Source organism: Cuculus canorus, chromosome 3 (assembly GCF_017976375.1).
Source record: "Cuculus canorus isolate bCucCan1 chromosome 3, bCucCan1.pri, whole genome shotgun sequence".
Classification (NCBI taxonomy): Eukaryota; Metazoa; Chordata; class Aves; order Cuculiformes; family Cuculidae; genus Cuculus; species Cuculus canorus.
This window is the reverse complement of record NC_071403.1, coordinates 5,383,758-5,410,163: the sequence shown is the minus strand read 5'-3', so window position 1 is coordinate 5,410,163 and position 26,406 is coordinate 5,383,758. Positions and strand designations below refer to the sequence as shown.

General features: G+C 39.2%; 1 protein-coding gene across 20 annotated transcripts in view; it reads right to left on the bottom strand.

The window, feature by feature from the left end:
* DLGAP2 (DLG associated protein 2) overlaps positions 1 to 26,406 on the bottom strand; it is a 508,423-nt gene that overhangs the window by 148,207 nt on the left and 333,810 nt on the right. For 6 of the 20 annotated variants that reach the window (XM_054063044.1, XM_054063042.1, XM_054063045.1 and 3 more), the window contains one exon: positions 24,590 to 24,709. The exons of the other annotated variants lie outside the window; for them this stretch is intronic. The gene's annotated coding sequence lies outside the window, so the exon portion shown is untranslated. The remainder of the gene's footprint in view (positions 1 to 24,589; positions 24,710 to 26,406) is intronic. 20 annotated transcript variants of the gene reach the window in all.

The window sequence follows — 26,406 nt, the reverse complement described above, 5'->3', positions numbered from 1 at the left end:
GCATGGGGTGCAGCACAAAGCCCTGTCATGCAACAGGCAGGAATTCTAATCCTCAGCAGCTAGCAATGGTTTGGTAGCTTCATATGCTCTATTCCCACCCTGAACCCCCCAACACATGTCTTTCCCTGAACACTGCCAACTCTGGAGGCCGGCACGGAGAACTGGAAGGTGACACCCAGCACTTCTAGAGCGGAGGTGGCTGGTCTCCTGCCGGGAATTGCCATTTGAGAGTCTGTCCTTACATTTAGTGGCATGCAGGATATTGTCAGTAAAAAGCAGCACTCCATGAAACAGTTCTAGCTTCAGCTTTCATTATTTACCTTAACCTTTCAGAAGTAGAGTCTAACATTTGATTTCCCTATATTGTGCTTACAAAGCCCAGCAGTGTGCAGCCAGCTGAAAAACAGAGTTAACCACTGAAATTGCAAACAGGAGGTTTCTGGGTTTTCCCCGTACAAGTTGCTACAGCAGGTGACATGTCAGCTTAAAAGAACATCAGTAGACTTCAACAGATTTGGGTTTTCAAGGGTTTTATTACCTTTTCCCTGATACCAGAGTGGCATCCACCTGCACCTTCAGAAGTTGACTCTCTTCAAGTCTGCTCCGTTACAGACTAACTTGAAAAGGGTTAAATACATCAGCTGCTCTATTCCAGAAAGAAACAGGGGTGAAAAACTGCAGCTCCTTAGACTAACCTATCCTCAGGGCAAAACACTCATATCAATCATTAAGGAAAACGCGGTCTGCTGCTCAGAGGATGACAGACAGATTAAAAAAAATCCCAAACTCTAACTAATATGTATTTTCCAAACAAATCCAAGTGAGTTCTTTGAAAGGGTGACCAAGGAAATAGATGATAGAAAGGTGATGAAAGCAATCTGTCTGTATTTCACCCAGGCATTTGATAAGCTGTCACATTATAAATTGGTGGGGAAACAAGAAGACAGGAACAAGTACTATATTGACATCATTGATTAAAAGCTGGCTGTCAGCCCAAGCTGGAAAATGTTAAGTATTTACAGTAGCTGGTTAGAAGGTGGAGAGGCAGAGGTCTTGACACTGGCAAGTCCCAATATCTGGTTCATCCTGAGATATATTTACTATATTTTAGATGATTTCTTAGGATTTATTTCTAGGATTCGTGAAAAGTGGTTTTATTTTCTCTTTCAGTCAAAGACTTCTTATGTAACCTTTGGTAAATAAGATGAAGTATCATTTTCAAAAATCCCCAGATATTGAGAAAGGAGAGGCACCCAAGCAAGTTAAATACTCAAGAAAAAGTTAAGCAAGATCATAAAATTAGTGAAATTAGCATTTAGTGAATTTTAGATGTCTAGAATTGGATAGGGACACACTGTTTGTGCTGGAAATCTCCCAAGATATGTAGATTTCTACTTCTGTTCATGTCCTGAGGTACCTCAGCTAGAGCAGCTAAGCCATACCAGTACACAAAGCCAGGCTCAGTGTACTCAGTAACCAGCGTCTCTTATAAATGAGCAACAACCTTGCAAGAGGTATTCATGTCTTACCCATTCTTTTGACGTCATGGAAGCAATGGTAGTGCTTAGTCATATTTCTGTAACATTTCCCTTGCTCAAACACAAAATGAGCATTAAAAATAAAATAAATAATAATTATAAATTATTAATAAATAATAAATTTAATAATAAACATAATAGATATAACATTATATCTACTACTACTACTACTAATAATAATAAAAATAGATGAATTGAAACCTTAGAAAGGGGGACTTGCAACTCCCATGACTGCTACTGCAGTCGAGAAAAGTATCTAGACTCCACACATAATTTATTTTCTCCTTGCATTTTCACTTAATAGTATTATTCTTACACTGCAGAAGTAGTTCTGAAGACTACACAAAGAGACTAGAAAAGGGGGAAAAATTCTTTCTTTTGAATTTAGTAAAAATATAAAACAAGTTATCTAAGATTATTTTTATGACTTAGGATCAATATCATGCTCTACATGCTGCACAAGACACTCAGAAGGACAAACAGTCAACTCTCTTCCACTGAAGTAAATGGAAAACCTGCACATTGGTCTTAAGAAAACACAAACACATTTTATTCCTGCTCGGTACTCAAAGATGTCCTAAATTAAAACCTAGGGAGTGGGGAACCTCGGGCATGCCCGGTGAGCCAGCTGAAATCCAAAGCGGAACATGGAGACAAATGTCAAAAAATCAGGACAAACCTGGGATTTGTACCAACTTGAAAGCGAAAGAAATTAGGTGAAGAAGGATAAGACACTGTTGAGATTCAAACTAAAGGACACGTTTCTACAAAATCTCTTTCACATCAGTTTCTTTGGATAAGATTCTCCATTTAATTCCGTACAACTGTAGCATTTCAGTTTTAAAGAGATGTTCATAAGCCAGGATCAGATCTTGCGTGACCTGTCAGTTTTGTAAGAAGGTGTCTTCAGTTTACCTCCAGACTCCAAGTAAAATGGGAAATCTAAAAAGATTAAAGCAATTGTCACAGTCTAAAGCAAAGAAGTGCACTTGCCTAAAACAAACATCTTCACTTCTTCCTATCTTATTATTAATAATACATATATAAAGCATATTAAGAATTACAAAACACAAACGTGTCACATTTCTTTCTCTACCACAGTGTTCGAAGAAATGATGGCTTATGAATAACAGCTTCAAAAGCTGTGTGAGGATACACTTCCACTACCCCAGCAATACCAAGAGCTTTAATCTAATCTCAAGATGGTACATTTAGAGAGATATTACTTAATCATAAAAACCCAATCAATATCGTAAAAGATCCCTGTAGAATGTAATTTTTTAATGCACCTTTGTACAAGTGAAAAGGTGGATGTGAGAGTTATACAGTTCATGAGCAGGATACAGAATTTTCCAGATTTGGTCTAGCTTAATACACAGAAGTCATCAGACCATGAAAAAAATGTGATTTTTTTGCTCCCTCTCTTACTTTTTCCCCTACTGAATACGAGGAATGGTTCCCTAACAGTCATGTGGAACTACTCCAATCTAAAAAGATAGCATCAGCCACAACACAAATGTTATTCCTCTTAAGAAACAAAGGAACAACTTTCCCATAGTAAAACTGGTAATGTTGGACAGGTAATGCTCCTGATTATATTTCTTAGGCTTTTTGTACGACTGTTATTCACTTTGCCTTTTGCGACTGGCAGCAGGGAAGGAGAGAGGCAGCTCGTTCGCATGACCATGTCATGCCCTCATCATCAGTTCATCTGCCGCACGTACTCGATCCTATATTCCCTCACCTCAGTGCAGTTCCAATGACCTACATTTAACACAGAATTTCTCCAAGAAAGCAGTACCTTCCACTATCCCTCATCTGTGACAGCGCTTCTTCATGGGAACAATTTCAAATAATGAAGAAAGAACAACGGCAACATTTGAAAAATCAAAGTAACTCCAGAAATAAAGCAGAGTGTATTATTGGCCTTATTTTCCTGTGTGCGTTTATGATTCTTTAGAATAAGAACATCAAAGCGTACAAACAAGCTTGTAAGTAATAATGATAATATGAAATAGACTTTAGTTATTCAGTTTGCTTTCTGGTGTAGAAAGCTGGATGGAGTTGAGCAACTGACTGCAAGGATTCAGACCAAGTTATTATTGAAGCTCTTTCAGAGAAATTAAGTTTTGACTTTTAATTCAGGTGGTTCACTTGCTTGTAGTAAGTGCACAAGCAGTTTCATTGCTAAGGAAAGGCTTTACGAAAGGCAATTAAAATTAACAGTGTAAAAAAGTCTGTGCAAATATTAGACCTGATGAAAAACTTTGAGGTACTTTTATATTAAATAATGTGTGGCTGTTTTACAAAAAGGCAGCTGAATCATTTTAGTCCCAGAGCCCTTTAAAATATTTGCCTTTTATTTTTTTTTAGGGTGATTCCAGCTAGAACAATTCTACCGAAATTTGAACGCTAACCCTAAAAGAATGAATATAAGGCCTTCTCCAAAATACAGCAGGGTTTTAGGAACAGAATGATACTGACTCAAAACTTCCAGAACTACCTCTAATCCTTTAATACTGGAAAAGTTTCACATTTCTAGGTGAATACAAGCACGCATTTCTTTCAAATGCTGATAACAATGTTTTATAACTTCTTTATGAAAGAGATTATCATGTAGGACTGAAATCTGCTATGAGTAAATTTCCAATTTCATGAGAAAGGGAAAAAAACCAAAATCATTCCCCAAAATAGCTAAGGTAGCCATAGGGTGAAACTGCTGTTCTTAAATATCACTCAAAGCACCAGAGCTTATCTTCATGTACATGTATTTATACCTCTTTGGTGTTTTTCACTATAATACCTCAATACTAATACAACATCTACTCTGTCTGCCCTAAGAAACAGGTGGATATGTCAGGACAAGGATCTAAATCTACCTTGATAATTTTTATAATACACCTTTTAAAAATCCCATGTGTTTCAAAAATTCTTTTGAGCGTCTTGCTTGGGATCCTGGCCGAAAACATTACTGCATCACCCCCATCTGAATTCTCTATGCGATGAGTAGTATCATGGATATTTGTAGTGAGATCTTGTAAACTTAATAAAACGTTGCAGGTTAAGGTTTAAACTACAGTTATTCATACTTAAGATGCTTCTTTAATACTCTGCTCTGCTGCTGTTTTCACCAGTGCCTCTGTAATGTAAGTACATTTGTTTAACATCAACTTGGGAGTTCTTTGAGTCTCATTTAAAACCTAGAAACATTGATGGAACTATTTTCATTGATTTCAGCACTCTTGGGATAAGGCCTGTAGAAATTTAGTCATATAATACTGCTTCTAGAAATAATCGCTTATCAGTCCATCTGCAACAGTACTCAAATGCAGGATAAGATAATATCTGAATCTGAAATATCCAATTCCAAAGACACTTTGAATTGAAGTGGAAACAGCTGCATAGCCAGAAACATCCTAGTATACTCACTAAATACTAATCATGTACTGAAAGCACTCTGTTTTCGGTGAGAATAATACAAATGCAACGTATTAATATTCATGAATGTCACACGTATTATTAGTATAATTAACCCCTATTCACATATCCGTAGACACGGGTTTGGATAGGTGGACGACTCATTCTTATGGTGGATGGGAAATCAAGGGGACAGCTGGGTTTGCAGCGTTGTGATCACAAATAAAAAGTTCAGCTGGTGGCTGGATACTAGCGGCACCTCCAGAGGTTAAAACTGGGGTCAGCACTGTTTAACATCTTAATGAGTGGATGAGGGGATGGAATGCACCACCAGCAATAGTATCAGTTTAGGGGGCAAGGTCAGCACGTCAGAGATTAGGACAGCCATTCAGAAGGATCTGACAGGCTAGAGAAACAGACTGATAATAAACTCATGACGTTCAAGACAAATGCCAAGTCCAGCACCTGGCATGTAACAACCTCTTGCCACAGCCAACGGTGATGTCCGATTGATTGCAAGAGAGCTTTGGAGAAAAGGACTTGGGCTCCCTGGTGGATATCAAGTTGAATGTCACTTAGGAAGGCACCCTTGAGGGCTATCAAACATTGGAGCAGGTTTTCTAGAAAAGCTACAGATATCTCCATCCTTGGAGGTGGTCAGAACTTGGCGCTACAAGGCCTTGAGCAACCCCAGGTTGGCGTTGCTTCAAGCAGGACCTGAACTAGATGTTCTCCAGAGGTCCCTTACAGTTTGCATTATTTCATGATTCTAAATTCTAACAATGTGCTCATAAAAATATAAAATTCTACATATTTATACTGAAGATTATTGAATATTAGGTCTGTTGCATGCTACATCAACCTTTCTCCATCCCTTATGAGTGAATAGAGTTGTACTTGAGTATGCTTGCAAAGCATCATATCCAGTTCAGTCTTCAGAAAAATAATGCATTTTTCATTCTTAAAGCAAGAAATAATTTAGTGACTCTGACACTGCAGCAATGCAAATACAATATGCTCATAAAACAGAGATTTTCTAGCTAACAAGACACTTGTTAGCGTCTGGTTTATATGATTAGTGACAAATATCTGCATAGAGATAGCACACCATTCGCAGCCTATTCTGTTTGCTCAGTACGCTTAATAAATAATTGCCTTCTGTGAATTAGATAATACAAATTTACTTGACTTAAAAAAATGACTTTGAACACCCTAAGAAAATATAAACTTGTAGAATTGGATTTAGTCTATAAAACGTGGCATTTTTTGACGGTATCATGCAATTAAAGGGCATCTCTCTTGAGCGTGCACAGCTACCTGGAACATAAAAATTTACTGTACTCCTCTCCTCTGCTAACTGACCTTTTTTTCCAGTGTCTTCTCTTCATGAAACTCTGCTTACCATGTCCTCCTTAAAACTGCTTTTTAGCACTTGATGGATTTTTATTACTTGCAGACTCGAGGTGTGGCTGCACTTCTGTTAACCCGAAGCCTTTGAAATTAGAGACTACTGTGTGGTAGCTTGGAGGCAGCAAAGTATTTTGCTATGGAGATATAATGTGTACTTGTGTTTGTATCACAGCATCTGTATAAATATCAAGCTTGTTCTCTGCTGTATGTTGACAATTTTCTGGCTCTGCATGGTGTTCCTTCTGTCTGTCACTATGTTCTAGGTGTCATCTTTCCTGCACTTCCTGTGGTTTCCCTTTACTTTGTCTCCTTTTGTTTTTCTGACTTGCAAGAGAAAACAAGAAATTAATGTGAACAGTTACATGACAAAAAGAATATGGCTTCAAATCATCTTTGATTTTGTTTACAGTTGCTGTTGTTGTTTTACTCATTCTAATTGTCCTTCATGCAATAAAAATGTATTTATTTAAAGAGGGTGAATCCTCGCATCTGCTAGGGAGTGATGATCTTTTAATACCAGTATCCACCAGTTCAGTGTGGTGCCACCATCCAGAAGTTCAATTTCAGATGTCACCTGTCTCCAAATAAAACCAATAAAAACAAATACAAGCTTTTCTCCTAAATCATAGGACTGTAAGCAGCCATCCTCTGAGGCACTGCTACTGAAGCTCTACTACAGAGCCATGCTCTGGAGCTCTTCATTCTCTGAGATCTCCTACTCTGCACAACAGTTTTTCTTTAATAATACTCCATATTAAAAAGCCAAATAAAGTGAGCTTTAATTCCGCCATAGTGGTATTTTCCCTTTGATTCTGAGGAATTATAATTTCTCTGCTTAGAAACAAAGTACCGAGATTAAATTTCACACAGTCATAACTGAGAACCATCCTACGGTGGCCTTCCGTATTTCAATTATATTTCAAAGGTGCAACAGCAACAAACTGTTGGCTCTGTATAATCTAAATAGGATATATTTCACTGTACCGATTTTGCAAGCGGATGGAACATTAGGGGTGATTTATCTGCAATACAGAGTTCTGAATTTCTCTCTAGCCAGAGTTTATTTTTGCTACACCAGTCATTCAAAAACATCTAATTCACCTGCTGATGGTACATAAGGCAACGCAATTTAATTGAGATCGCAGCTTTTCCCTCTGAGCACATATCCAAATTCTAAGGCACATAAAGACTCCAAAGACAAAAATAACTTAACACATTTGAACATTCAGTTTCTATGGAGACAAATAAAAGTAAAATGTCTAATGTAAGTCCTTATTCAGCTTGATGCCATACAGATCAGAAGCACTTCACTAAGCCTTAAGGACAGATCATATTCCATCAATAAATAAATAAAATAATAAAAGAGAACCACCCCAAATCCCATGTTTCTAACATGCACTTGTGCATTCTAGCTGTGTAAGAGCTACCACTGGCAGTGAGTTTTTATTCTGTTCCCAACCCACGGCCTTATTGATGTACTTAGACTATAGTTTGTGTCGGTTTCAATAGCAAATTTTTTTTTGTTGAAACATGAGAAAACGCAAAGCTTAGGGCTTTGAGGCGTATAGCCTTCACTCCAAGGGTTTAGAGAATAATAGCTATAGAGTTGACTGCTACAGATGCCTGACGCTGCTAGGTCAAAGTAATGAATGTTACATGAACTGTCTGACCTTTTAAGCCAAGATCAGCAAAAAAAAGGCCTGAAAAGCACAGCATCATGATTAGAGCTGTAGAAGTACTCATGAGACTCCCCTCAGGCAGCTAGATACAGAGCCCACTTTTTTAAAGTGCATTTTAAGTGGCACTCTAGTCAGTCTTAAAGATCACATTTGAAGAGGTGCTGTTCACAATTATCATCAGCTTTAATGGTGTTTTCTGAGTCCTGTGCTTCTGCAAGGCTTATTAGTTTGCCTAATGTCTCCATCAGCTCTTCCTTCACACAAATTGCAGGTAAAATACAACAGGACATAATCAGTACTGAGGGTCTCTGTAAAGCTTTTTGCAAAAAATGCAGGCTCCGGTGATTGTATCTGAGCCAACTTCTATGCAATGACCATGGAAGTCGTCATTAGCACAGCACTGGGCTACATCTCAGTTCCCGGCACGGCTTTATTAACTCCATACTCTATCACACTAATTATAGCTACACATTTTTTTTTTGCCTGAAACTCGCTCATGAATGATCAGCTCAGAGCCTGAGCAGAATTAACGCATGACTAAAAGTGTGGGAGCCACCCTCAGCCACCTTAAGCTGATCTAACATCCTTGATTTTAATACTGTTACGCTCGGTTTATTCACTCGACGACCTTCCAAACGTTTTGTGTTGGAAAGGACCACGTATCTGCTCAGATAAAATTTATTATGCACAAAGATAGCAGGAAATAGTCCCGTTGCCTGTTGAACTAACTAATCCCAGCACAGATACGGGTGGGAGACACATCATAACTGCTCCCAAGCGGAGGATAACAGCAGCAGGGTCCACTGCTGCGGGCAGCCTGCAAGCTCTGCCCCTGTTCTCTCCCAGCCTGTGCTGCTGTCGCACAGCTCAGAACCAATACGAACTGTTCCTTCTGAGAATCTGCTTTCAGTTGTGTTTCCTGTGTTCACTATCAACCACGGTGTGTGACTCAACCTCCTACACTGGTAATGAGTGTCCATAATAACACTTCAGACCCTGGATTCTCACTTAGCAGAGGCTGCTTTTTACCAGCTAAGGTGCAGATCCATCCAAAGAAGTTCACAGAATCACAGAATCACTAGGTTGGAAAAGACCTGTTAGATCATCGAGCCCAACCATTCCTATCTGCCACTAAACCAGGTCATTGAGTACTTTGTCTACGTATAAATACCTCCAGGGATGGGGACTCCACCCCCTCCCTGGGCAGCCTCTGCCAGTGCCCAATGACCCTTTCTGTGAAAAACTTTTTTCCTGATGTCCAGTCTGAACCTCCCCTGGAGCAGCTTGAGGCCATTCCCCCTTGTCCTATCTATCACCTGTCACTTGGGAGAAGAGACCAACACCCACTCCTCTACAACCTCCTTTTAGGTAGTTGTAGAGAGCAATAAGGTCTCCCCTCAGCCTCCTCTTCTCCAGGCTAAACACCCCCAGCTCTCTCAGCCGCTCCTCGTCAGACTTGTTCTCCAGCCCCTCACCAGCTTCGTTGCTCTTCTCTGGACACACTCCAGAGCCTCAACATCCTTCTTGTGGTGAGGGGCCCAGAATTGAACACAAAATTCGAGGTGCGGTCTCACCAGTGCCGATTACTGGGCAGAATCACCTCCCTGGACCCGCCGGCCACACCATTTCAAACAGACTGACATCTGTCTTTAAACAGTATCAATGCATACCCATGGCACTGAGTTACAAAGACTGACCACTCCAGTAAACACTAATTTAGGAATATCTGTACTCCATACTTCATTACATTATTGATATCAGTTGTCCGCAACAGCAACTTCACTACATAGTCTGGGAGTCTTAAGTCTATATGTCTTATTTGTCCTTTCAGCTTAGACTGTTAAGCAGATCGGACTTGTCCAGTCAGCTTGCGTCCATTTGTCTGGCAGGTGGCAGTTTCCCAATGCCCAACTCTGAACTCGAGGGCCAATTTCAAAGAGAAAAAGAATTCCTAGAGATAATTTGTGACAATCAGAAAACACACAGAGAGATGCACGTGTGTCCCCATTGAGGCAGAAGCCAGGCACGACCCTGGAGCTGGCAGAAGCCAAGTGCCCAGCCGGCACACGGGTATCATCCACGCAATGCTCACACCGTTGCAGGGTAGCAGCAGCATTGCTGCTCTAAGGTCTGTTATGTAGGGCAGTAATGGAATGCCGGGAACGGGGAGGATGAGAAGTCACACAACGAATGCAACTAATAGGAAATTAAATTTCAGTATTTCCGTTTGCCTAAATAGTAACTCATTTTGTGCATGTTATCCTGCTCATCAATTATACTGATTAATTAAGACTTGCCTGTATATTTAATACATTACCAATTCTCATGAAGAAAGCTGATGGAAAAATCATTTTGCTGATCATTCACTAAAGCTCCCCAAAAGAGATTTATGTTACTAGACTAGAATTCTACCAAACTACAAATGTACTTCCAAGTACTTTAGAAGCCTTAACTTTCTGAACTTTTCTTGCATGCGTATATGCCTCAACAGGAGCAAAATTCAACTGCCTAAACGAACCTTAGCAAACAGTGTTGAGTCCATATATAGTCAACCTGGAGATAAAGTGCCACTGGGTGAATAGGATGCTATTCATCTAATCCTAAACCAGATGTCTTAAATAGGTCAGATGAATCATATCCTGAGAGTACGTACTTCCCTCTGTTTACTGTGAAGTAAGACTGAGGTAGCGAGCTTTAACATAGTCTCCTACAGTGTAAATACTTAGAGTCAGGTACAATGAAACTCAAATGTAGAATCAGATACTAATACACAACTAAATCATGTCAAAGTTCCTGCAGTAGAATTCCTTAAAAAGAAAAAAAACCTAGAAACTCCAGATAAATCCCATTAAACCTCTGGTGATTTTTGGTGGATTTTTTCCCCCTAGAAGTAAAACCAAAGATTACACCAGTTTTTTTCAAAACTTATTGTTCTGTGTCTCCAGTACAAAAAACCAACTCCCTGAACAGTTAGGCTGCCATGAGAGGCAGGCACACTAGTCACTACTAGGAAGCAGAGGTCTTCCAAGCTGTCTACTCTTCCAAACTGTCTACTCTTCCAAACTGAATTATTCTGTGCGGTGCTAACTTGGCAGCTGATGGCACAAACTTCCACACTGATCTGTGGCACAGTGGCAAGAAATACTCGTAGTCCCTGCCTTCCCCAGTCCTTTGTCTTTCCTGCAGCTGAATCTTACCAGTTTTAACCCAGTTCATTTCGCCCCAAATGATCAAGCTGAACAGCTGCCCAGGATTATTTAGCGAGACTCATCTTTTAGGAAAAAAGTAGAACTGGAAGCAGAACAAATACGATAATCAGTTCTAGACTGTAGTTACTAACAACAGCCTGACTTCTTCTTACTCAGAATCCTTCCAGGAGGTGACTCACACATGCAAGGACAGGGAAGCCTAACGCAACAATCCCTAACGAGTCTATGGACCATAGCTTTGGTTGACCATCTGTCTCATGTCACTAGTTGCCCCCGAGCCCTGGCCCACAGATCATCCAGAGCAGTAGCTGCTCAGCGTGGGCTGAGCCTCCCATATCGCTGAATACTCAAAGCTAGGAGGCCAGGGCATAAAAGGTGGGAAGGCCACTGCCCTCCCACTTCTCACACCCACACAGGTGCAGGTTGGGGTGAGGCTTACATTCAGATCTGCAAAGTCAGAAGTGAGAGCTCCCAGCAGCCACAGTCCTGTTGCAGGCTATATTTCTCCACTGTCTGCGGTATGGAAATCAGCTTCCAGAGCTGACCTACTTGCTCCAAGAGAAGGCCCCGTGAAGTCCCCCGGCTATGCCTACTCTTGTTTCCATGCCAAGGTCTGGTAAAGAAAACAGTGGCGAAACAGCAATATAATTTTTAGAGATTTTGAACTTCATATCAGAGTTTGAGAAGAATAAGAGTTGCCATAACAATCCAGAAGAAAACTGTACCAAGGCTGGTCCAGAGCCTCTACAGATTCATAAAACTCCCATTTTTCATATTTTTTAGAAATACTAAGAATATATAGGCTACCACCAAAGAGTTTAAGATGGTAATAGCTTATACTGCTAATTTGCCCCAACATCCTAAACCTTACTTAGCATTCTTTGCATATCCAGCACTGATGGGAAAATAGGTTACACTTCAGGTATGTAATTATTAAAAAAATGCCTCGAATCCTTTAGCATATCTCTATTTCAAGAAAAAGTAATTTGCTGTATTGTACAAATCAACTAAGTTTTTTTGTAGCCATTTGAGAAAGCTCCTGTTTACGCAATGTATTTCTGTATCAATAAATTAAAATAAACCAAAAACCTTCAAAGACATAAAAAGCTTGAAACGTTCACATCATCATCTCCGTAATTCTCACTGCACATATCTCCTATTGCATAACATGTTGTGTTGGAGAGGTTGGGAAAAGGTCATGCAAACTGTATGCAATATTTTAAAGACTAAGCACTAAAACACAGAAGAAGAGGTCAAGAAAACAGAGACAAGCTAGAATCTTAAGCACTAAAATAAGAACACACTTTACGTAACTTTTTAGAGTTTATGAGTGAATAGCGTAACATCTATTCAAAGCATGAAGATCACTAATATCATTAAAATGTGTGACAATCAACTAACCCAACCATAATTCACTTTGGCAGAAGTTAGTGCACCAAGTAACTCCTGACCTGGGAGTTCTCACGCTTTCTTAATTGTAATGATTTGGGTTTGTTTTAAAGAATGAAATTTATTTATCATCTTAAGTGATACCAGTGGATAACAGAAAAAAATCGAACAAAGAAGGAAGACTGAAGAAATAACCGGAAAATAGATGCAATTGCAAAAAAGTTCCTGGTGACAAAACTTATTTAATGGAAAGGAATCAGATCATGAAAGAAAAGTTGCTCATGAGACCAGGCAGGAAGGGCTTTAAAGCTTTTCTTTTAAAAAAAAATCAGGGTAAGCTCAGTTAGATCTTGAATTTATCTCCAGAAAGCTTTGTAGGTATTAGAGAGTGAGGATGAATAGGGTTATCCTTCTGGTGCATGAGGGAGAGGAATACCAGAGCAGGGTCTCCATTTCTCAGTTGCTGTAAAGGGTTGTCACTGATCAGGCTGCCCAGGGAAGTAGTTGAGTCTCCATCCCTGGAGGTATTTAAAAGATGGGTAGATGAAGTGCGTAGGGATGCGGTTTAGTGGCGGGCTAGGCAGTGGTACATTTACAGTTGGACTCGATGATCTTAAAGGTCCTAACCTAAATAATCCTGTGATTATGCAATCCTGTCATGGCTTAATTAACTTCAAATGTTCTACAATCCTACGTACTAGGGGAAGAACTGACTTACAGTTTTGTGCAGGTCCTAACAGGGAAAACTCAGTGATTTGATGGCCACAGAAATAATAAATGTAACAGAATGAGAGAAGATCACTACACAAGCATAGACTGTTGCTCAGAATTATCTGTACGGGCTCTGTTTACATCTTGTGCTGGTTTTGGCTGGGATAGAATTTATTTCATTCATAGCAGCTTGTTTGGGGCTACGATTTGGATTTGTGCTGGGAACTGTTGATAACACGGGGGTGTTCTATTTTTTGCTAAGCAGGGCTCACGCAGAGTCAAGGCCTTTTCCTCTTCTCACCCCACCCCACCAGTGAGTAGGCTGGGGGTGCACAAGAAGTTGGGAGGGGACACATCTGGGACAGCTGACCCCAGCTGACCAAAGGGATATTCCATACCTACGATGATGTGCTCAGCCTTAAAAGCTGGGGAAAGAAGGAGAAAGAGGGTACATTCAGAGTGATGGTGCTTATCTTCCCAAGTAACCATTACGCATGATGGAGCCCCGCTATCCTGGAGATGGCTGAACACCTACCTGATGATGGCAAGCAGTGAATGAATTCCGCATTTTGCTTTGCTTGCAGCTTTCACTTTACCTATTAAAGTGTTTATTTCAACCCATGAATTTTCTCATTTCTACCCTTCTGATTCTCTCCCTCATCCCACCAGGAGGGGAGGGAGGGAGCAGCTACATGGGGTTTAGTTGCAGGCTGGGGTTAAACACGTATGTAAATCAAATGGGCTTGGGTCACCATACAGCTCTTGCTTGTACTGCTGAAATCACTTCACCCCCTCTTCTATTTCCACAAATACAATGTCTGCATCAAAACTGTCATTTGGGAAAGATGCATGGCAAACCTGAGTTCTTGAAACATTCCTGAGTGCACACATAAGGAGTGTGCTCGGCACTTAAATACGCGCTTGGCTGCATGGCACTAAGGGGACTCGGAGGCCAGCCGACCTCAGTTTACTATGGCAGATGCAATCACAGGCACTAGAATCATAGAATGGTTTGGGTTGGAAGAGACCTCAAAGCCCATCCAGTTCTACTCCCCTGCCATGGGCAAGGATATCTCCCATTAGACCAGGCTGCTCAAAGCCCCATCCAACCTGGCCTTGAACACCTCCAGGGATGGGGCAGCCACAGCTTCCCTGGGCAACCAGGGTCTCACCATGCTCATCGTGAAGAATTTCTTCCAAATGTATAGTCTAAATCTTCTCCCCCCCGAGTTAAAGCCACTAGACAGCGTGGTCCACTGAACTGGTACATACGGGATTCACCTGTGTACAAAAGGGACCAGTCCTATAATAGGAAAGCTGGGATAATTACACCTAAACCAGGAAAGCAAGGTTGGAACAAAGAAAAGAGAAAGAAAAAGCACTTTTATCACTACTTATCTTGCCTCCTGGTACAGTAACAATGATCCTATCAATGACCCACAAAATGCTTGTCAGCATCCTGTGCAAGTCTTGTGTCAGAGGATGCCTCTCTTGCCCAAGGAATGGACTCGTTCTGGGATTTCATTGAGATGAAGACACTACAAATGAACCTAGATGACAAATTATCAAGACAAACGGAAGCTGAAGAGTTTAAAGAAGATAACCACTCTGTTTAATGAGGTTGTTCCACATTATGAGATGACTGAAAAATGGTACCCTTTTTAAGGGGAAAATGTTCCCTGTATTTATTTCTTAAACGTATTAGTGAGTGCATCTCCATATGAATAAAGAATTGCTTTCTTCTCATAATATTTATCTGTTTTACTGGGATCACACGCTTAACATAAACACAGTTTTCAGGGAAAATATCTTTTGCTTGGCTTGTTTCTGTTCTCTCAGAGATAGATAATCTTCTGTTTATTTAGCAACTACATAATTTGATAAAATAATATCATGGGGAAAATACAAGTTTCAGATTGCAATTTGTGATTTCAAGACAAATATAGCACTGTTTTATTGAGTAAGAAATAAACAGTCAGAGCGGGTGCATCTTGCATGGTGTGTAAAGTGTGTTATGAGAATGTAGGTAATTCTCCACAGGGAAAAAACTAAACATTTGGCTGGATTCAGTGAGAATGTTAGATAGAATATTATAGGAAATCAGGTTTTGGTTAAAATCATTGAGGCCTCGGACACATTTCCAAAGCCTATTTTAATATTGATTATTTTTGGCTACATCTCAACCTACAATAAAAAAAAAAGATATAATGGAGATACCGAAAGGAGACAGTTTGAGTTTTAACTGCAACAGTCAGAATAAACAACGTTTGCTTAGACTCCTTTGCATTTTCCTGTAACAATATGAATTTAAACCATCAGCAATGGTGATATAAATCAGATTTAAAGGCTGATATCTTCTTGATCATGTTGCAATTCAAAAACCGCTCATTTAATGATTATGAAAGACCTTTCTATGGAATGGTGTATTATTTCAGCATTTGCTCCTGGGGATTACTGCCCAATACTGTCATTAACACAAAGCAAAAATTTGATGGTGGATGAAGTATAAACATTGCTTTATTAGAATAAGATGTCATAAGAATTGTAGCTCAAGCACTTACATAAAAATTTGCAAGCTACTGTTCCCATAGCAACAGGCAACATAATTTAGCTAACAGAGCTGCTTTCCATTCTAGCGGCTTTATTGTCATTGCAGTTTACAAACTACAAATGTACTTCTAAGACCGACACAGTGAACAGGCAAAACATGGGGAAGACGTTGAGGAAGGTACAGCTTTCATTTCAGATGCAGACTAATAAAATGCTTCTTTTTCATCTCGCCTGTGTTTCATGGGATTCTCTACCATCCTCAACCCACCATGTACTAATTTAGTTCTCCTTAACCATGCAGGAGATGAAGTGAAAGGCACCTGAAGCTGGCCTCCCTCCATGTTAGTCCGATTCTTCCTGGAATGTGCAGCAGCAGCTTCTTTGCTGGCAGATTCCCTCTTTCTCTCCTTCCTCCCCTCAGTTACCAGAATAAAATTCACTTCAATGCAGAGAGTCAGCACAACATATCTGGGGCACCTGTTAAATCTCATATTGAGCCTACACGCAGTTACCAATTTAACAGACTGCTGACACACTCTCATAGCCGTAAGCCTTTTGCTTCCCCAATGGTTCCGTCAGTCTTGTTATTAATGTAAATCACTTTCAAGTGCTTTTTAAAAAACATCTGGCTCCATAGTTTTCGACTTAAAGAAAAGTCTGTGAGAAAGTTTGAAAATCAGAACTTAAGGAGATATGTGAATTATTATAATATTATAATAAAGGTATAAAGGTATAAATATATAATATTATAATAAAGGACTAAAGGTACTCTTGAAATTTCACACTTGAGTAGCTGTGATCTAATGGAAAGATCACGAGGAGCGCTATCAATTTCTATCTACTGGAAGTTTAGGGTTGCTAGCCTGCAATCCTTGCCTCGCAAAGAATAATGTCTCACGCTATTTTCTCAGTGAGGCTGGAAGAACTCCTTCTGGAGGAGAGATCTAATCCGTCAGCAAGTGAATCACCACCTGTCCGTGGATAATGGATGCTTTTGAAAGCATGCTGTAGTGGCCACTGCATTTGATAGACTCTGTAATGAGGTGCTGGCTCCTTCTCTGAAGTTCTCCAGTGCCGAGTCCCTGAAATGGACTCTAAGACACTCACCTGTTCACAGATCTTTCTTCCCGAACAAATATATGGAAGGTAAAAACACTAAGCTGTTAACTTCATGGCTGAGAATGAATGATGCATAACATAGAGATGCAGATAATTTATCTGACTTCGAAGGTCTTTGCTCATTTCACTGAGCTGAACAGTGCACCAAAGACAGGAACTGACACAAACAGCTGGAAAAGCGGCTGTGGTGTTGGAGTACAATCACCCATCCTGTGAGTAGGTGACATGAACAGGGGCAATTCAGGGATCAATGTGCGAGATGCAATATATGACACTCGTGAACTTCACCTAGAAAACACGTTAAAAGTAACCATGGCAGCTAGCTACTTTTTTCCAACTACAATGCGACGCAAGCCTTTTTCCAGACAAAGATGCTATGACACACAGGAATAACCCTCTGATTCTGATCTTCCAAACAAATATAGAGAACCTGCCTATTATTTCATTCATACCAACTAAGTATGTATGATTTAGTATTTTGATGAAAGCTTATATGTTCAGCTGATATAAAAAAAAAGAAAAAAGCATCACACCCACCATTGTAATTATTACAATAGTATTTTTATCCTGCGGCTGAACATACACAATAAGTGAGCATTGGGTTATGCTACTTAAATAGTGCATTAGCCTTCAGTGTCCTACAGCACAAATTCTGCAATCCCCTCTCAAAGATTTCATCATAGCAATTTCAAGTTCTTGACCTGTGAGGCAGATTGAGTGCGCCTGCCAACGCAGAAATAATAGTAAATACCCTGTTTCTACAAAAATTGATTGAGTGTTAACCACCAGGACTGTAAAAAGTCAGCTCCATATGAGCTAACAGTGCCTACTCCTGCATTAAAATCAAACGCGCGCGCACACAAGTCACTGATCTTTATAAATAAACCTTACACCACCACATTCAAAATTTCTGGTTATGGGAATCACAACCGTATTTGGTCAGAGGTAGAGATGACTATGGAAAACACAAGCTAATATTATCTCTGGTCCTTATTTTGCTTTTAAACAGCAAAGACCGTGTATGGCATTTTAACTTTGAGAAGTGTAATTTAATATTTCCAGAAGAATATGTTTAAATAGCAGTACAATTTATTCTTGTTAAAAATATTATAACAGCAATGAAATACTTGAATTGTGATCTATGTAATACATTAATCTGTGCAGATTTTGTTGACGTGTGGAGAGTTATCTGAACACCTATTCTCCATGGCATAGCTTTTGTAATTCACAACTGAGACCGTTCATTTAAAGAGAAGTGAAAACCTTAAGGTCTGACATAAATATAAATTCCAAAAATATAATTTCAAACTTAAGGTGAGTGTGGTAGTGTTTTAAGGAAGCGGTAGTGTTTTAAGGAGGTGGTAGTGTTTTAAGGAAAACTTTGAGAAAGCAATATTCAAAAACCAATTTAGAACTGCAATATATAAGTATTACTTTAAAATCTTCTTTGTTGCAGACACAGTCAAGTAAAATTCATAAAGAATTGCTGGCTGATCACTTAATTGGCCATTGAGGGTCATAATGGTCATGATTCATACTGGTCTCTGGAAAACAGATCTATATCATAGAAAAATATGTACTAATATGTACTATTTATTTTATAAGATAGTCTAAGTATAAACTTCAGCTGCTACAAGCTGGCCTGAACATGTAATGAAGAAGCAGCGCTGGGCTGTGGGCAACAACAGTAAATAGAAACCTCATTAATGCAGTACTTCATATGTGTCTGTTTTAAGAACCTGAACATTTAAACACGTTTTTATAGAATCATAGTATGGTTTGGGTTGGAAGGGACCATGAAGGTCATCCAGTCCAACCACTTGCAGTGAGATCTTCAACCAGATCAGGTTGTTCAGAGCTCCATCCAACTCGACCTTGAATGTTTCCACGGATGGTGCATCCACCACCTCTCTGGGCAGCCTGGGCCAGTGTTTCACCACCCTCAGTGTGAAAAATTTCTTCCCAATATCTAGTCTAAACTTCTTTTAGTTTAAAAACATTACCCATTGTCCTACTGCAACAGACCCTGCTAAAAAGTTCTTCGATATTTAGCTGTGAAAAAGGCTACATTTAAACCATACTATGAAAATGAGGAAATTAAAGGAGACAGGTTTTAAATGAAGAGGCAAAGTCTGCAAGAAGTCAAGCTTTAAGTTGTGATTGTCAGAATTCTGTCTCAACCTTAAGACAACTCCTTTTACTCCTGACAGTGTTATAGAGAAAACAGTCAGCTTCATTCCAAAGACATGTAGGATCTAGAGCAAAATCAGAACATGGCAGCTTTTAATAGTAACTACAATGGAAAGCTCAATAGCTATACACAATACTTCATAGATGTGTCAGAATTTATAAAAACTCCACACTTCGGCTGATTAATGTCAAATTTATGCCTTGAGCCAACATAGTTGTCCTCTTTTCAATTCAAAATCTAAATTATCCTGCTTAAAGATTTGCCTTTGGCTATAATTCCAATTTAATATCTTTCTTCATACAATTTCTTGTGGACTACAGAATTAGTTTAAAACATCTGAATATATTTCTTTTAGGAGACTTTAACATTTCGGAGTCTCCATTTGACCTCTTTCTCTCAACATTATGAAGTGCTGGGATTATTAAAGATGTTCTGCAGCATAATAGGTTCAAAACAATGTCTAGCAGCATCACAGGCTAAACACAGAGTGAAAACAGTCGCATGACAGTTTAGAAAAATTGCTGCCTTAATAGAATATTCGGAATAATTTCACAAACCCAATATCATAATTACTGTTGCCCTTGCAGCTCTCGAATAATTATGTTTCAGATTTTTCTAAAAAGAAATGTTTAATTAAAGAAGAATCAAGGCATGAATTCATGTATTTGCAAATCAGAGATAGATCGTGTAGCTCTTCAGCATCTAGTAGAGTCCAAATCTTTTTTTCTTTTTTTTTTTTTTTTTTATAATTTCCTTTTAATTCTGCTTGGTGGTAATGATTGAAGTATATAATTACTCTGATTCATCCTGCACCCTTAACATGAAGTACCCCAGAGCACACAAAAACAATAATTAATAAAATATTAAAAAGAATGAATTAAAAGCACAGCAAAAAATTAAATACTTAACTTGATATTAAACATGATGAGGAATTGTGCAAATACACTGAGACTTTGTATAACTCATGCTACACAAATGGCTAAAAAATGACTGGTAGTACCTGTACCTCTATACCAATAGCTGTTTACACGGTGTTGAACAACTGTAAATCATAGTGAAGAGCCAAAGAAATGAGACTAAGTAATCCTAGAGAGTAAAATAAACCCATGCAGCCAAGTACCAGTATCCTATATCCCTGTGAAACTTCTCATTTCAAAGAAGAATATAGTTCCTCCTATTTTTCATAAAAGTTTGCATCACTTTCATTTTTCTCTCCTGCATATATTTAAGTGGAAAATAAACAGGTGATACTGAAGACACAGAAATAAATACTTAAATTATTAAATAATTAAATTCCTGAATGATTCCCCATTTTTTGTCTGTTTTCTCATCCTTATAACTCCATGAGTAAGCCTGCGCTCTGGAGCAGGGCTACACCACCACGCCGTGCACTCCCCAGCTCAGCTTCCCCACTGCACACGCCATCTGCACCCTGACCCCAGGGAAAGTTTACTCAGTGACGTGCAATCCTCATTGCTCAATCATCTAAAAAAGGCAGGTGCCAGAGCAACCCACACGGGAAAATCATGAGGTGTTTTGGACCAGGAGCCTGAAAGAGCTTGGAAAGAAAAGAATTCACAGAATAAATTTCAATACGTTTGAAATAATTTTTAATTTCCCCAATTTCAATTACAAATTAAATAATCAATTATAAACTAAGCTTTTCTCTTTGGTATGTCTTCTACCCACATCTGGCAGTCTGATATTTTGAGCAGCAGGACTTTGCAGTTAAATCCGAATCGAGATTCTAAAGGTAAGAGAAGTATAGTGCACACACAAGATTTCTCCCCACAGTTTTCACTTGAGACGAGTTGAGGGATGAACACAGTACTGGAAGAAATTAATGGAGCTAAAAAAGTTATGAAGCCAGATAAGATCTTTACCAGGTGAAGTCCAATAGATGAAAGAAGGCTTATTCCTTCTTTGTATTCTGCCCATAGAATTGCTCAGAACAGGAAACGCAAAGGGAGCTCAACAGTGAGTGAATTTTTTGTTTTGTTTTGTTTTGCTTACTAGCTCATCATACTCCACCCCTCTATGGTTTGATGCCTTTCACTTTGTGTTTTGTTTGGGGCTTTCTTTTGTTGTGCTTTGTTTATCTAATCAAGCTTGTATTCAATCCGAGCTGAAACATCTTGCTCTTTTTGAACTTGGTGTAATCAAAAATAATATCACTAAAGTTCAGTGGAAAGATTAGGAAAGAAAGAATCATTTAGCCAAGCTTTGATTCGCTGGGCAGGCATTTCCTTGGACAAAATCAAGAGGATACTAGCCAAAAGCATCTGTGAAATAACTATTTCTTCAAATTTGTTCTTTAAAGATCTGTCAACTCTAATCAAGTAACATTGAGCTTTGATATTCTGTTGTTGACACTCTTTGACTAAATTCTACTCAGTATTATTTGTTCTAAAACATTCTTCATTGATATTCTACCCAATCTTATACGTGCTTTGGGCAAAGGCAGAGAAAAAGGATAAAGATGTGACTTTCTGGGCTTCTAACTAAATGCTACAGTAGCTGCAATAATGTGGCTGAGCAGACGCTTTCAAACGTTGATTTCAACCACAAAGCCTCAGTACTGGTGTAAGGAATGAAATGTCCATTTAACTTTTAGACCTAGCAGATCCGTGAACAGGAAAGCGCACAGTTCAGTAGGCTATTAACTAACCTGTTAAATTATACTCATTATATGGACAAAGCATTAATTCTTCTGGAAAATTATCAGCTCACCAACCAACCACTCTGATGAGATACACCAAGGAATTAGAAGGGATATTTCGTATTCACATTCCATTAGCACTTAAGACCCTCTTTCTCTAAACACTTCCCATAGGATTGCACGTGCCAAATTCCTATCACAGCTATTGAGCTATTAAAGACCTGAGACCGCTTATTCCACATAGCTCTGTCTTAGGTCTACCAACAGTGCCGAAGACAAGAGTCTTTTCCCTAGACTACTAAATGACTTTCAAAAACAAAAAAACCCAAACATTCTGAAGCTGAAATCGAGCATTACATCACCTGCAATGAAGAACCGATAGGATAAATAACCAGCCAAGCTTTGTCCCTGAGGTGTTTTCTAATACCTCAAGACTACTTAGATGAATTACAGCAAAACAGTATTAATCATCAACACAATGGAAAACAGTCTGTGGATCTTACTGAAGAGTTTGGATACTTTGTGTTGCTGGTAAAGAAAGGAGAAAACAGTCCATGCAAAAGCAGAATTAAAAGAAAATTCAACAGCGAGGCAGAAGGTTCATTTGGATTATCTGTTATAGATTTCTGACTCCGATTTTCATGCAATTAAAACATAAGTGAACCAGAACAGGAATTCACAGGCATGCTTTGCAGCCATTGGAAAGCAAAACAGACAACTGATATCACCTACCCTCTCCATGGAGCTACTAGGTGTTAAAAGTGCATTCTTATACATAAGATGTTAGGTATAAGGATGCAGTTTGAGGGATGTGCTTGCATGAGGCATAACTCAGTGTAGCAATAAGTACCTTGGTGCCTTTGCAATGAGTTCACATCTGAGTATGAAAAAGTAACAGAACTAAAAGAAGAAATTTTTCTTTACATAAATAACAACTATTACTGATTCTGTCTACAAGGGGACTTAGGATAGAGCCATTGTCCCTCTCTGGGCTATTGCTCAGAAAAGGAATGCAAGAAATGCAAGAACTATACTGCTACAGACATAACTTGAGCTAGGGAGTTAGGGGTCCCTCACGTGGGCCTTTATATTCACTGTAGTTTTATGCATTTATCCAAAGGCTGTAATACAAAATACATAACAAAAAACATCCTTCAAGTAAGAACTAGAGTCTAAAACTCCATCTCTTCCTCATTACCCAGGAAAACAAATCACAGAATCACAGAATCACAGAATCACAAGGTTGGAAAGGACCCATTGGATCATCGAGTCCAACCGTTCCTAACACTCCCTAAACCATGTCCCTAAGTACTTCATCCACCCGTTCCTTAAACACCTCCAGGGAAGGCGACTCGACCACCTCCCTGGGCAGCCTGTTCCAGTACCCAATGACTCTTACTGTGAAGAATTTTTTTCTGATATCCAAATATTGCAAGGAAAACAAATAATTGGCTTGGATAGGCTGCTCCAACAGTTTGGACAAGCTATTGCCACCAAAATGTGTTTTAAAGCAATGAAATAGAAGACTGGGAACATACGGGTAAAAGAACTTAGACCTACAGCACGGGAGATTCTATTCTGTGAGGCAAAGACCCAAGGAAGGGTTTAAATTCATTATAATCTGGTCAATTTTGTGACATACTTATCAGTCAGAAAGAAAAACATAATCCTGTCATGAAGGTCAGGTGGGATTATCAAGGAATATAATTATCTGAACAACTTGGTTAAGAACACTGAAAAAATAAAAGTCTTTGGTTACAGGCAGAGCCAGCACCACCTTATCTGTTTAGCAGGCTCCTGAAATTTAGAAGGAGATTTCATATCTTTACACACTTTGAGGACTCTGCCATTTCTACTGCGTGTGCCGTAGAGACACACGCTGGTTAATACTCCTTCCTCTTTGGAATAATGATCACCCCAAACAAGGTGCCCACCCAGGAATGAATAGATTGGAATACGCTAAATTTCATGTGCTGCCATAAGAGGCATTGCTGTCCACCTCTAATTTCATGTTAGCCACATCAAACCAGGAGAAAACTTTTAATTCTTATTCTAGCAGCTAAATTCTGGAAGCACTCCTCGGACTGCTCAACACAGAAAATCACTGCAACCTGAGCTGTGAGTTCTGAACTGCTGCTAAATGCTTAAAAAGGGTGAGTGAGAAATGAGGTATTATGCACAAATAATAAGTTATTTTGCTTATATATACAGCATTTTCTAAATATGTACATGAATATATTCTCTCAGGGTTTGAAAAAACGGGCAGTTCCTAGGACAACCGTCAGAAAACCAGTCTTACAGTGTGAGCCTTAAAGAGTACAATGTATCCAATTCACCAGAACAAAAGTTGAAAGATGCCTTGACTACTATATCTAAATTTTTAGTAGTCACAGGGGTGCTAAAATTGGGATAGTCTAAAGATATGGAAGATGCAAGGTTTGCAGATCAAGGCAATACCTTCACGAGGCCAGATGGCACAGCCAGAGAAGGTGCACAAACTTCTGTGTGCAGAAGGCTTTTCAACAGGTGACCACAAACAATCAGTTTTTTTTCATAGACATATGTTTAGAAAAAATATCTGAAAAAGGAGACTTTTCAGTCTTACTGACAAAGGCATAGCAAAAGGAAGACTGGCAGCTGAAATGAGGCAAATTCAACCTTTCTACAACATTGCAATTTCCTAGCACTAAGGGTAATTAAATATTGGAACGGCTTACCAGGGGAGCTGGTGGACTCGCCATTGCTTGGAGCTTTAGGACGAGATTAGATATCATTGTAAAAGAGATGCTTTAATCCAGCTTCTGGAAGTTCTCAACATGCCCATAACACTTGCAGCTCTGCATTAAGACAATGACTATAATCAAATCTCATACTTTAGGGTTTCAGCTGATCAACTGCAAGGGTTATAAAGAATTTCTTTTTCCTCTCACATAAAAAAAAAACCCAGACAGATACTTCGGTGTGGTTTATATCCCAATCTGCCTCTGAAGTAGCAGAGATTGCCCACGTCTACAGAAAGCACAGGGCGAGCTGATACAGTGGCCAGTGCTGACAGGGAAGGTAATTTTTCTTTGCTAGAAGTTCACCAAGCACCCAGATCCTAATGTGAGCTCATGTGGAATTTGAAGCATCTGGATGCAAACCACCTCTGACCTGGGAACTGTGTCATCAGGTCAGCGCAGAACCAGCTTGGACCTGTGGTGCCCAGCTGAGGGCCTGGGATTAGCACCCACTCGGCATTGCACTACCGCAGCTCCACGACTTTTGGAAAGGAGTCGTTTCATGCTGTGCTGCTGCAGAGCACCGGCAAAGGGTCGAATGAAAAACTATTGGATCACCATACCCTTAGAGGTCTCGTTAATAAACCTTGTTGGATTGGCTCAAAGGAAGGGCTTTTTCCCCAAGGTGAGATAAATAGAAATCTCAATTGAGCTTGTTTTCTGTTTGTTCAGTGTGAGATCCAAATCACCTGCTAATGCTCTAAGGTCATCTGGGCATATCTCATCTAATTAACTAATTGCTATTGAAGAAGCATAAGTAACACCTTGATCTTTTGTGTCTCCAGAAAATTAACATGCTTTAGCCTAACTAGAATTATCGTGTTTACACACCGGTATCAGGATGGATTTAGCATTCTGTGTTTTCCAGCAGAACTAGATACTTGTGCTTAATGTAGCTGTAACTATACAATAGGCACTATTTTAGCAGAATACTGTCATGACTTAATTATTAAATGCAATTAAAGCTGAAGGTAAGACAGGACATTCTGATGCTTTCAGAGTTTGTGTGAAAAGAGTGTGTCTGAACTCAGTCAAATAAAGCATAAAATGAGAAATGGTTTCTCGAGTGATTTCTGTGAGCTGCACAGTGGTATGTCCATACCGTGCATCTCCAAATAAAGATTTATTTAAGTCAAGTCCACATTTCCGGGCCTTTATTCTTCTCAGCTACCTATACTAATCTCCTGCAATCTCTTTGACAGTGAATCAGATTCAAAGATATTTCTGTCTGCGTTAAATAATAGTCCATTTGATGGTGTTGTGCACAGCTACCCCTGGAATGACACACAGGCTTATAATTCACCTGTCCTGCAATTCAAGACGTTTCCCATGCAGAATTAGCATGATTTCTCTTTGCCATAATTCTCAAGCATACGTATTAATACAAAGCTCTGTTGTTACTATTGGTCAATACCATTATGTCAAGATTGTCGTATTTCAAAGTAAGAATGGGACATGATGTGATACAACTGTCTAGTAACAGAATATATTAATGCAAAAGGAAAAAAAAAAAGCAGATTCAATTTATAAAAAGGAGAAATAAAAGAAAGATAGACTGATACTGCCTATTCTGAAGTCTGTCTTGGTGATACATGAACGTATTTGACAGCAGTGGTGAAGATCATATGTACAAGATAGATATTAAGCAGTAGATTATTCCATGAGTATTTTTCCACACATTAAACTAGACTACTCAGAATCAGAGTCTCCTTATCTGTGATGAAAATGGCAAAATCTGCACTTTACGGCCTTCT